The following is a 13602-nucleotide window of genomic DNA, read 5'->3' as shown; positions in this document are numbered from 1 at the left end:
AGGCCTAAACTACTGATTTTGATGATATCTAAGTCATCAAGATCTGGAGTCAAGTATTCTGCTTTCTCTACATTGAGCAGTTCACCGATTTCCATTCTTGGACTTGATGTTGAAGGTTAGTTTCAACTTTAGGGGTCAACTGCAAACTGTGTGCCTACAGTTGAGTCCAAGGTACAGTGTTACGCAAACCTCTGATGATGGTACCTCCAACTGTGATGAAGAGGAGATCCCTGAGGGACCTCCGCGGAAGCTGGAAAGTTACCTGGTAGTCCAGCAGCTGATTGCATCCGACTCTTCGGATTATGGTAGATCATTTTGATCCATTATACGAGTTATTCAGGTAGACATTCTCACAGAAGGCGAGGCCAGATCAAGTAGTGTGACGCTAGTCCAAAAGTCTTCTCCACGCCAAGGAAAGCAAGGCGTAGGTGCTTTGACTTTCCGCGGTGTTCTTCGATGAGTAAGCGAGCAGTCAAATTGCGACGTTGGTGGTGGTGGTGGTGGTGGTGGTGATTGTTGTTTCAAGGTGAAGTACAACTAGGCTTCTATACTCTATTAATACTAATCAGAATAAAATAGGAAGAGGTTTGATCCTTCGAAGAATTAAGGTAACATCGAAAGAAAAGAGCGCGGAGGGCGTGAAAATGGAAAAATACATCCCTTGGCCTAAGAACCCTAGTACCGTTAATGTGAAAGAGTTGACCAACAGAGGCCAGATAGGAAAGATAAAAGTGAGGTGACTGCCACAAGCAAGTGGAACCAATGCCAGACAGAGCTAAGGGTCACATTGTCGCCAATCCTCGCTTTCAAGTTGAGAGCTTATTTTAGTCACCTATTACCACACACAGATGATACCGTTGGTGTACTGCCGTTCCCACTCAAAGGGGACAGTCAAGGTGTATATTGGTTAAGGGAATATTAATGCCTTACACAAATAATTAATAATAATAATAATAATAATAATAATAATAATAATAATAATAATAATAATAATAATAATACCCGTGTGGGTATTTACCGGTTACCTCCATCGGGCGCGTCCCATTGGAATTGGGGAAGCTCGCTGGCTCTGCCGCCAGCAGAGTCATATGGTAGTAGGGAAATAAAATACCACCGTGAAAAAAAACTGGTCCCTTGCCAGGGTTACGGCGAAGACTGGTAAATGACCAGAAGCCAGAAAACATCTTGAGGCAACCTCTAGAGCTAACAACCCTAGTTGTAAAAGGATGGGTACCCGTCCAAAGCAAAGGCAAGTCAAAAAGCATGATGGCACAACATTTGAAGAAACATACCCCAGGGGGTAAATCTTCGGATAAATCCCTCGTCGTGAACGCCACGGCGAACGAGTCTCGTTCGGATTCTGGGGGAGACTCGACATCATGGAAGAGACGAGTCAGAGCGTCTCGGTGTACCCCGAAGAGTCAAAAACTCACGCCAAAATTTAAACCTTTCTAGCAACTTTCAACATAAATTCACTTACACAAACTGGCAAGCTGAAAACCCTCACCAAAGCTCTTCACGAAAATCAGATATCCATAATGGCCCTACAGGAAACAAGGTGCCCAGATGAAGATACTTTTGAATCCGAAGGCTACCGATTTTTCAAGAGCAAAGCGCAAAGAGGAATCCTCAATGGAGCTGTGATGCTTGGAACCGCGTTTGCTGTTAGAACCAAGATCCTTAAATCGGTTGCAAATTTCGAACCTGTGAATGACAGATTGTCTATACTCAAAATTAAATGCGCCACCAGAAAACCTACGCCCTAGTTAACGCACATGCTCCTACAAACGATAAGAACAAGTCTGATTCAGACAAAGTTGATAATTTCTGGGACCTACTGGATGAAAAATTAAACGAAATTCCCAAACACCATGTCCAGCTTCTTTTGGGTGACTTCAATGCCCAACTAGGTCGTGAACAGAAGTACAAGAAAGTTATAGTAAATTACCCTGCTCACAAAAAGACCAATCCCAACGGCCAAAGATTGGTGTCCATTTGCGAAAATCACAACCTGCAGGTAATGTCGACCCACTTTCGCCATCTACTCAGAAAGCAAATGACTTGGCGTTCTCCCGTCCAAGCTCTCGGAGAGTTCCAAATTGATCATGCTGCAATCTCCAGGAGAAACAGCCCTGAGGTTATGAATGTCAAGGTAAAGAAAGGCATCAATGTGGCCTCAGATCATTATATGTCTCTTACCAAATTCAAACCAATTCCCGCAAACACAAGGAAGACAACCAAACAGATCACACGCTTCGACAATGATAAACTTCGGCAAAGGTTCGAGGAGTTCCAGAAGAAGGCTAGACCAAATGACTATGATTTTAACAACGCCAAAAATCTCCTTGTTGAGGCCGCCAAAGACATTGCAGAAATCAAGAGAAGCAAAAAGCATGCCTGGTGGAATGGTACCTGCTAATCAGTCCTCCAAGAAAGACTCAATGCGTGGACACAGTGCTACTCTACGAAATCAGAAAATGATTGGGAAACCTACAAAACCCAACGTGCCCAAGCAGCTAGGGTGTTCAGAACTGAGAAACGTAAATACGAAAAATCTCTCATTGAAAAGATAGAACAAAACTATAAGAAGAATGAAAGAAGAGAGTACTACAGAGCCTTCAAACGCAAACTCACTGGCTATAAACCACCATCTCTATGCTTTGAGCGAAAGGACGGCACACTGGCGACGTCAAATGAAGAAAATTGCAGCATTCTGGCAGATTACTTCAAGAATTTACTTAATTGCTCTAAACCGCAAAGCGCCATTGAGACCAAGGAACCCTTACTCAGGTACCCAGATTCCGGATCACCCGACAGAGATGAAATCAAGCGCCACATTGTCCGTCTCAAAAATAACAAAGCGCTGGGGGAAGACTCAGTAGTAGCAGAACTATGGAAATATGCCCCAGAGGAATCACTTGATATCTTGCAAAAGCAAATAGAAGAAATTTGGAACAAGGACACCCTTCCCGAAGACTGGAAAATAGCTTTGATCCATCCAATACACAAAAAAGGCAGCATGAAGAACATCAACAACTACAGAGGAATATCTTTGCTACCCGTGACTTACAAAATTCTATCACTTGCCATCCTGGAGCGTTTGGAAGCACAAGTCGAACATCAAATCGGTGAATACCAAGGAGGGTTCAGAAAAGGTCGCTCAACAGCTGAACAGATCCAAAATCTCAAAACGATCATCAGATATTGTACACTAAGGTCCAAGCAGTATGTGTCTGTCTTTGTGGACTTTAAGAAAGCGTACGACTCCATTGACCGGGAAGTCCTGCTAAACATCTTAAATGAATTTGGAGTTGATTTGAAACTGCTGGCACTAATTAGAGCCACTCTGGCCGATACAAAATCCAAGGTGAAGTTCCACGGATGTCTCTCGTATTCCTTTGACATCAAAACAGGAGTCCGACAAGGTGATGGGCTATCCCCGATACTCTTCAACTGTGTTCTTGAAAAGGTCATCAGAACCTGGCGGGTGAGATTACAGGAAACCAACTACAGTCCATTGAGAATAGAAACCAAATCCAAGGGGATCGCAACAGACTGCTTAGCATTTGCCGATGATATTGTTGTTCTCTCAAACGACATAGAAACCGCTAGAGCTCAAGTTGAAATTTTAAAGGAAATTGCCGAACAAACTGGTTTGCAGATATCGTTTGAGAAAACAGAAGTAATGACTAACATCAAAGAGGCTCCAGCAAAACTCCATACAAAATACGGGGACATGACCCGAGTAGACAAATTGAAATATCTGGGTGAGATCATCATGAAAAATGGACTGGACAAAGAAGCACTTCAGGAGCGAGTACGCAAACTGGAAATAGCCCACCAAACATCCCGCACAATCTACAACAAAAAATGCCTTTCCCAAAACACCAAGATACGTGACTATGAAACAGTTCTGAAGCCAGTAGTTCTATATGCAGCCGAAACCTTGTCTCTAAATGCCAACAAAGGATTCCTTGAAAAACTGGAGAAAAAAGAACGCAAAATTGTGAGAGGAATCTTGGGATCAAAGTACAGAAATGGAATCCATCAAAAGAGATCCAACGAGGAAGTCTACAGCAAAATAGAGAAAATTACCGACACAATCAGAAAAAGACGGGCACGATTTTACGGTAATCTGAAAAGAATGGACGGAAGAAAGTTAACTAAAGAAATTTTTCACTTTTTTATTTAAACCCCAAAACCACAATTCCCTGGTTTGTAAATACCAAAGAAGACCTGCAAATGCTACATATCTCAACTGAAGACGCCCTTAACGGATATCTCTTCCGCAAGAAAATATCGACGAACGGGCTAAACCGAGACGAGCAGACGAAGAGAAGACACGGTGCCCCTTGGACAGAGGAGCGTAAGCAGGCCCACTCACAATGAATGAGGGAAATGTGGGCTCTAAAGAAGGCCAAGTTCAGTGTCAAATGCAACAAGACTTAACGTGGTCCTTGATGGCCCCAGCGAATTATATATATATATAAATATAATAATAATACCTACCATAGTTCGAGTAAATGTTTACACCGATTCTTCCCTACGAGATGGTGGTGGTGATGATTCTTGTTGTAAGAGGAAGTAAAGTTAGGCCCTAAACACTAACGAGGAGAGAAAGGAAGAATTCCGACCCTGCGAAGAATAAAGGTATCGGTGAAGAAAGAGGAAAGGCAATTAAGGGCATGAAAAACTACCTAGGCTTTGCAAACTTAACACCATCATGGTGAGAAGAGAACAAGAGTTGATTACCGGAGGTTTTATTTGAAAGGAGAACGTAAAGAACCTTGTATAAGTCGGGTCGTAAACCCACGCTCCCTAGATGAACTCCTTTGGATTACCACTCTTACGACAGGCATAGGTTATCGTGGATTCTTAAGTACGAGAGTCGGCACAGCGCAGTTTTTGTGACGGGAAGTCAACATTGTTAAGTGCGTAGCCTTTGTAACTTGGATCCGAATCCCACAGCAATTCATATCACACATAGATTGTCTTTGAATAACTTATAGAATATAGAAGAGGTCATGGTATTGCTGTTTAATAAATATTTTACTAAAATACTTACCTACATACATCTTCAACGTAGACGATGTCCACTGGCGACGGGGGTTCAGATATAGTGAGGTGAACAATTGTCGATGCGAACTGTCTAAGATAGAAAAAAGACAGTGACACTTCACTATCTTAGGACAAGTTTGATACCAGTTTTATAAGCTTGCTTTCCTCATATTCTATTAAATACTTAAGGGAATTTACAGAGTTAATTGGACAATATTCTATGTTGTCATGTTTCATGTTCACTTCACTTTGTTATGTTTAAGTGTCACTTTGATAGACTTTGTGTCGTTTCAGTACAGAAAGAGCCAATCCCTATGTGACACATTATGTCAAGTGTGCTTGTCGTAAATACCTCATGCATGTTTTACGTTAGCTAGCTAAAAAGGATAACCCATCAATCTCAATACATATTCTCAAAATAAAGCAGTGATTGATGTCAAAATAGAAGCCTCTGAGCTCAGACACTTCAAACGCTTTTAGAGACAGAGTAACTAAAAATTGTTCAACGTCGACATTCACAGTTTGTTAAGGAACTTTAAAAATGCTCATTAATTGAAACATTTTCAGGATATACAGTAACACTGTATCCGGTTTACACATATACATAAATATATCCATACTTTATACCTATACATAGATAAATGCGTGAGCATATTTATGTTTATACGGAGTGTAACAATCAATCAATCAATCAATCAATCAATCAATCAATCAATCAATCAATCAATCAATCAATCAATCAATCAATCAATCAATCAATCAATCAATCAATCAATCAATCAATCAATCAATCAATCAATCAATCATAACTGATTTGTATTAATAATATTATTTCTTTTACGTCCCACTAACTCATTTTACAGTTTTTGGAGACGCCGAAATGCCGGAATTTTGTCAAACAGGAGTTCTTTTACGTGCTAGTAAATCTACCGACGCGAGGCTGACGTATTTGAGCATCTTCAAACACCACTGGACTGAGCCAGGTTCGAACCTCCCAAGTTGGGGTCAGAAAGCCAGCGCCTCAACCGTCTGAACCACTCAGCCCGGTGATTCATATTTAGAACTGTCTCCCAGGTGGCAGATTCCTTACCAGTTCTTTACCTAGCCTGTTCATAAATGTTTTCAAACCGAGATGGGTAGCTGCTGTCGCTTAAGTGCGGCCAGTATCCAGTATTCGGGAGATAGTGGGTTCGAACCCCACTGTCGGCAGCCCTGAAGATGGTTTTCCGTGGTTTCCCATTTTCACACCGGGCAAATGCTGGGTCCGTACCTTAATTAAGGCCACGGCCACTTCCTTCCACTCCTAGCCCTTTCCTATTACATCGTCGCCATAAGACCAATCTGTGCCGGTACGACCTAAAACAACTTGTAAAAAAATGTTTTCAAAGAAGTTTTAAATTCTTCAAACATATCCCTCCATAAATAAATCCAGTACCTAATTCCTCTTAGTATAAACGCATATTTGCCCCAATTTGGCCTGTTGAATTCCGACTTTTGTATTCATTTGATGATCGTTTCTACTCTCACGAATCCCGTTCAGGCTTATTCGTCTACTAATGTCATTCCAAGCCACATCAACACTGACAGCGTGAAACATTCCGCTTAGTCGAGCAGCTCATCTCCTTACTTCCAAGTCTTCCTAGCCGAAAGTTTGGAACATTTTCGTAACACTACTCTTTTGTTGGAAATCACACAGAACAAATAGTGCTGCTTTCCATTGGATCTTTCCAGGTTCTGTTATCAGGTAATCCTGGTGAGGATCCCATACACTAGAACTACACTCTAATTGAGATTTTAAAAGTTATTTTCATGCCCTCTCGTTTACATCCTTGCTACAACCGCTGAAAACCCCCACAACCAAATGAAGCGTTCTATAACCCTTATTTTTAATCTCGTTTAGGTGATTTCGCCAATGAAGATATTTCCTTATAACACCTATGTACTTACAGTGCTCTCCATGAGGTACTGTCATCCCATCAACATAGTCATTAGCATACATGAATCCGCCGTCACAAGAGTGACAAGGAATTGATTTAGAAATCTAAGTCCAAATTATCAAAATTGCGCATGCGTAACGGTGATGCAGTCATCGAGCCCGTGTCATTGCTGAAGGAGGGCATTTTGAACACTTTATATAAAAAGTAGATAATGTGCTTTGCTGAAACTAGTGTGTTCTGTTCCTCTGTGTTGGTCGTGACTGATGTATAATTTAAAATTGTAGAAAATGAGTTCAGACAAACCAGTGAGTGAGGCCCATCATAAAAGCGTTGTACCATTTAAAATCGAGTTAAGTCCACTTTTCTAACTATGCGTATGAAATACTACAGTACTGTGCTAACTGCATCCACCCCTACAGCTGTCATTGGAGAATTGCGTATCTTATTGAAGCAAGTAGGCCTACTTATTTTATTTTGACAGAAAATAGCACAGTGGTGTCACAGAAGTTGTGGATTACGGTGAAGAAGCGGACCGTTATCAGTTCACCTATAGGCAGTTTTTAAAACTATTGGATATGTGCATTAAGCTGCGGGGAACGCCATAAAGTGCGAAAATACCGCATTCTTGTATCGTCACTCGATATATAAAACATTAAGTAGTACACTACAGTATATATATATATATAATTACGAGAGCAAATGTCAACCATGTTTACTGGGGATGGAGGAGACATGACGTCATACCTGATGTCATAGAGTGTTAGAGTGTGACAATGAATTCCTTTCGAAACATAAGTCCAAATTTTCACTATTGCCCATGTGTGATTAATCTTATTAATTAACAGTCCACTAGAAACAAAATAACTTTCGTGACGTCACACTTATCACTTCAAATGTATTTTACAAAATTTATAAACTCAACAGTTGGCACTTTATATTTATTTGCGTCATAAATAGGATCGCCATTGCACTTTGTTGAAAAGGGCTGAAATACCATTGAAACTGATGGTGTGTTGTTGAATACTCTCAGTAGAACTGTCGGTACGGTCGTCGCTTTTTTCAAATTTTAAAGCTTTGAACTTTTGAACATGCAGTTAGTCGATGTGCGATGTTATAACTGAAATGATGTATAATTGAAGTATAAATACGTCACTTTGTGTGATGTAATTTATTTTTAGTGCATATGAAATGAAAAGAGAGTGTGTTACCAAACTAATTTTCAACTCGGAGCGCAAATTAGGCAATGGTATTTTCAACAATAGTTATTGTATAATTCAAATGTCCAGTGTATTTTGAGTATTATATTACATTTTAAATCGTTTTACGGAGTGATTTATAAGTTCGATTCTTAATCACGATCCGTTTTTGATAGTGTTACATATGAAAATCGTAAGTAGTAACGTTCCGAGTTTTATAGTGTTAAAGAATTTGACTGCTCTGAAGTTGGTTATCAGTAGTTCTGCATGATTTTTGGTGTCACGATTTAGTTTAGAGGATTGTATGTGAGGTTCAATTGCTTTTAAACGCTTTTACCCTATTCCTATCTACGAAGTAACAGAAAAATATGGCTGCCTTTCTTTTTTCATATAGGTATGTTATCCAGCTGATGTGTGACGTTTTAAACATGGATAAAATATCAATTTCCGTAGCCACTCTTTGGAAATATGATAAATTGCTCATTCCACAAAAACTGAAAACAATCGTTATTTTGTCATCGGAGTATATTTTTCACGTGGTAAAATTCGCCCAAAGCGTCAAAAATTCTAGGAGCCTTTCTGACAAAGATCTGCTTGTTTACCGTAGCCAAAGGTGTGATAGGCTGCGACATTTCTATTAAACTCCATATTTTACAGCATCATCACAACGATATTGATACAAACATTGTTTTTGTTTAATTATGTTAAAACAATGGCTCGTAAATGGTATGCAGCAGACGTAGAAGCTGCGTTATGTTATTATTATTATTATTATTATTATTATTATTATTATTATTATTATTATTATTATTATTATTATTATTATTATTATTATTATTATTATTATTATTATTATTTAATCAGCTTTCCATCCAGAGTTGGATCTTCCCCACCGAGCTCGATGGCTGCAGTCGCTTAACTGTGGCCAGTATCCAGTATTCGGGAGATAGTAGTCGGCAGCCCTGAAAATGGTTTTCCGTGGTTTCCCATTTTCACACCAGGCAAATGCTGGGGCTGTACCTTAATTAAGGCCACGGCCGATTCCTTTCCACTCCTAGCCCAGCGGTGAGAGGCCGGCGCGCTGCCGCCTGAGCCACGGAGGCTCTAGAGAACTTGACTATATTTATTGGAAATAAAATAGTACTTTTTGAGATCATTCCAGTGAACCCTCATCTTGAGACGACATTTCAAGAAGTTAAATGTTCGAATGGGTACAGCATAATGTCGATAAGAGTAGATACAATGCGTTTTTTCGTAGTCTTTAGTCCATGGTAACATTTGCTACACTGCGTACTTCCTTACAGCTACTTGAAGCGAGAAGCTTTGCACATGATATCTCTGTATTCAGTTGGAGACCGGGGTTGTTAAGTTATTGTTTGTGCGTTACGGCATTGTGACCCGGTTCTAAGCCTTTCCTGAACGCTTTAACAGTAGTAACTGCACGGCGTGTCCGCCTCTTTGGTATGGTGGTTAGAGTGATCACTTGCCCCAGCCACCAACGCCCGGAGGCCTGAGTTCTATTCCCGGCTCTGTCTCGGGAAGTCAACTGAGTATAAGGGGTTCCATTCCCACCTCATCCATCCTCGAAGTGGTTTTTTGTGGTTACCCTCTTCTTCTCCAGGCAAATGCCGGGATACTACCTAATTGAAAGCCACAGCAAATTCCTTCCCTCTTCCTTTCTTATTCCTTTTTAATGGGCTGGAAAATCATCTGGATCTGGTGTACCTCAATGGTCTGTTCTAGGATCCATTTTGTTCGTCTTGCATATTAATGACATATCCTCCACGCTTCAGTATTGTAACCACCACTTATATGCTGATGATATGCAGATATACCAACACACCACTGTAAACAATTTACATGAAAACCGTTCAGCATATTAATTCAGATATTGAAACACTTACCACCTATTCTAAAACCAACCACTTTATCCTAAATGCCCGTAAAATTCAAAGTATTATTATAGGAAACTCTAAATTATTACATGTAATTAAGCAATATCAATCCTCCTCCAGTCATCATCAATGACATTGCTCTACCATACATTAAAAATGTAACCAATCTTGGAATCTCCATCAATGATAATCGGACCTGGTATGAACACGTAACTAATATATGTAAAAGGTTCATGCTGTTCGGTATCCCCAGAAACGTCACAAGAATGATTTTCCTCAAAACCCTAAATTAAACTTAAACAAAGCACTACTATTCCCAATTTTAGACTACTGTGATACGGTACTAGTCAATCTAAATGAACAAGCTTTGAGACTTCAACGAGCACAAAACTCATGCATACGATATGCCTTCCAACTGCTACATGACTCTCATGTTACACCGTGTTTTAAAACACTAGAATGGCTACGCATAAATGAACGAAGGAATTTTCATTTAAAGACACTTCTTTACCAAGTAGCCAACGGCCGTAGCCGTGTTGAAACACCGGATCCTGTGAGATCTCCGAAATTAAGCAACATTGGGCGTGGTCAGGAGTTGGATGGGTTGCCACGCGCTGTTGGTGGGGGGTAAGGGAATGGAGGAGCGGAAAGGAACTGGCCACCCTACCCCCTAAACTCCGGCTCAGGGACACCTCTGCGGAGGTTCGGACCTGCCTTCGGGCAGAATAACCCTTACCTTACCTTTACCAAGTACTCTGGACGAACACTTCTACTTACCTATCTTCTAATTTTCGTTTCCTTTCCTCATCCATGAAATTAGTACCCGTTCCGTTACTTGAAATTCCACTTAATTGAACGAATTCCTACAATCATTCCTTTTCAATTACAAATCGAGACTCTGGAATACACACTCAATGGACATTCGGCACGTTACTTCCTCTTCAAAAATTCAAATCTGCCTGCCGAAAGCTTTTCCTGGGAACATATAACTGAGATGTGTGCGTCATTATGTGTATGTTGTGTGAATGGGTTTCATTTTATATATTATGCACTTCAATTATTATTATTATTATTATTATTATTATTATTATTATTATTATTATTATTATTATTATTATTATTATTATTATTATTATTATTTATATTGTCACACTAATTGCCGTACTGATTTGTAACCTAATCTTAGTTTATCTGTCCGTAGTATTATTTCTTTGTAGAATTACTGTGTCTTACTTTTTTACGTTTTTAAATCTTATGGTTTAAAGTGGTTAAGTGTAAGAGAGGGCCGTGAGTCCTATCTTCGCCACAATTGTAAGTCATGAATAAATAAATAAAAAATATTTCAATTACTTTATTACGTTATGTGATTTATTTTGTATAATCATATATCATATATATTGCAAATGACCCCCAAGCGTGAGGGGATTATTTTACTTTATTCTTATTTAATATTTTTGCCACCCAACAGTGGGTCAATGGTTATTAATTATTTTTGTATGAATATTTCACTACTGGATTCAATTAGGGAATGAAGAAGAAGAACAATTGATTTGTACTAAAATATTTTTCTAATGCTATAGAGAGTTTATTTCGATATACTATGCGTTTAACATTACTATAATAATATACAGATTATTTTAAGTCAAGTCACCTTAACTTACTTCGTACATTTTATAAAGATTATTATAAAACCACTGTTATCATGGTGGCTCGTAGTTGCATATATTACTGTAAATATTGCATTTCTCATTTTGATTAAAGCTGCTTGAAGAAATTGATTACCTTATCGAGTAGAAATGAATCATTTGCCTCCATAAAGAACACCGTAATATCCTGAAAACGTCCTTAGTCTCTACATAAGGTACATGAAACAACAAATTCCATCCCGAACAAACAACTTAATACCATTACTTTCATTTTGAGAAATTGTGTCTGGAAAGTCATATTTATATTCCACTTTTGTACGGTCACAATATTATGGAAATTATGTTCAAGACCCTACACTAGAATAACATTATCAGCATTATATACCTTAATCAGGTGTTTCAGTTCTGTCAAATGAAGTTGCTAAAAGGACGGTAAAAGAAACGGCATGTCTCACTTTGCTCGCATACGCACGTTGTCAAAATAAATTCTGAAGAGTATATTATAAATTCTTTTACATCTCGACCAAATTTGCATATCCTTTCTTCGTTACTTTTAGTTTATTTCTTCATTATTCATCCGTATTCCCCATTTCAACGAACTCCACGTCGTCTTGATACAGCCACCTGCTTAAGTAGTTGAAAACTTCGATGTCACATGGAGGACTTAAAACTTGCTACGTACATGCTCCCCTTAATCACTTAATTTCCTTCTATACTAACACTTAACTTGCTTTTATATAGATCGTTAGCTGGTGTAGGCTTATAGCGTATCGCTCTTGTTCCTGTCAGAAAGAGGATCGTGATTAATGAGTTGTCATATGACAGCAGATGTGACATGACCCTAACAAATTATTTCTCTCAATCCCAATTATATGAGTGACAAGCTAAATTTTCTGCTCAGGTTCAGTTGATCTCCTTTGTCGAGATTTATTTAATGTATTATTGAAGAACAAGATACCGGATGAGATTAAGTTGAAGGAGACGATATTGAACAAGGGATTTAGCATGGAACAAGAAGAGATTGGTTCTATGAGCACGAAGGTAGTTATATCAGAATAAGTGAAGCTTTGCTGTCGAAATAAATTACTGGATAAAATTACCGAGAGAGGTTATGTAGTCACACACAAGGATAAAGTATAAAGATAAGAATAAAGGAAAATTACGGGCCTAGAGGAAAATAGAGAAAGAAAATTAGTAAATCATTAATGTATCATGTGCTTTGTTTGAAGAAAATGTGCTGGGTAGTTTCTTTCAAATTGTGTACGTGATTGCGGTTACCTCTGTATCCACACCATCGTAGGCCAGATGGTCTGAGTGCATTACGCAACAAATCTTCTAGAACTCTCCTTTCTGTGACATGAACGTTTCAGAAGTTCACCGAAGCTGAATCGCATGTTCAGACTATCGGCTAGGGTGAGATGTTGGCTGAACGCTGACACTGGCCGTGGAAGGCTTAGCCTGCTGCTGGCAAGCAAGATTTGTTGTCTTCCGGTAGCCTGTGAAAGTGACCTGTTATAGAGGGGTCTCGGTTAGCAGCGGAGTAAATCTTTTAATCATGTAGCTCTTTTGTGATTCTTCCAGTGACCTTACCCTAGGAACTTACTGGATTTATTTTTTATTTGACTTCCTTGTTGATCTTGGTCTACCGTCGACTTAAGTATTATGTGTACTCGATTTTGGAGGTAATTTGTTAAATAATCAATTGGCCTACAGAAAATCCAATAACACCACAATTTTATTCGTTTCATTTCACGTTAAGTCATGTATATATCGAATTTTTAATTTATGGTTTGCAAGTTCAATTCACACATGATAAGAAATGATGCGAAGTGCTTTTCATGATCTCCTGATACCACACATTTCAATGTTA

This window comes from Anabrus simplex, chromosome 1 (genome assembly GCF_040414725.1).
Source record: "Anabrus simplex isolate iqAnaSimp1 chromosome 1, ASM4041472v1, whole genome shotgun sequence".
Taxonomy (NCBI): domain Eukaryota; kingdom Metazoa; phylum Arthropoda; class Insecta; order Orthoptera; family Tettigoniidae; genus Anabrus; species Anabrus simplex.
Note: the sequence above shows the minus strand (reverse complement) of the source record.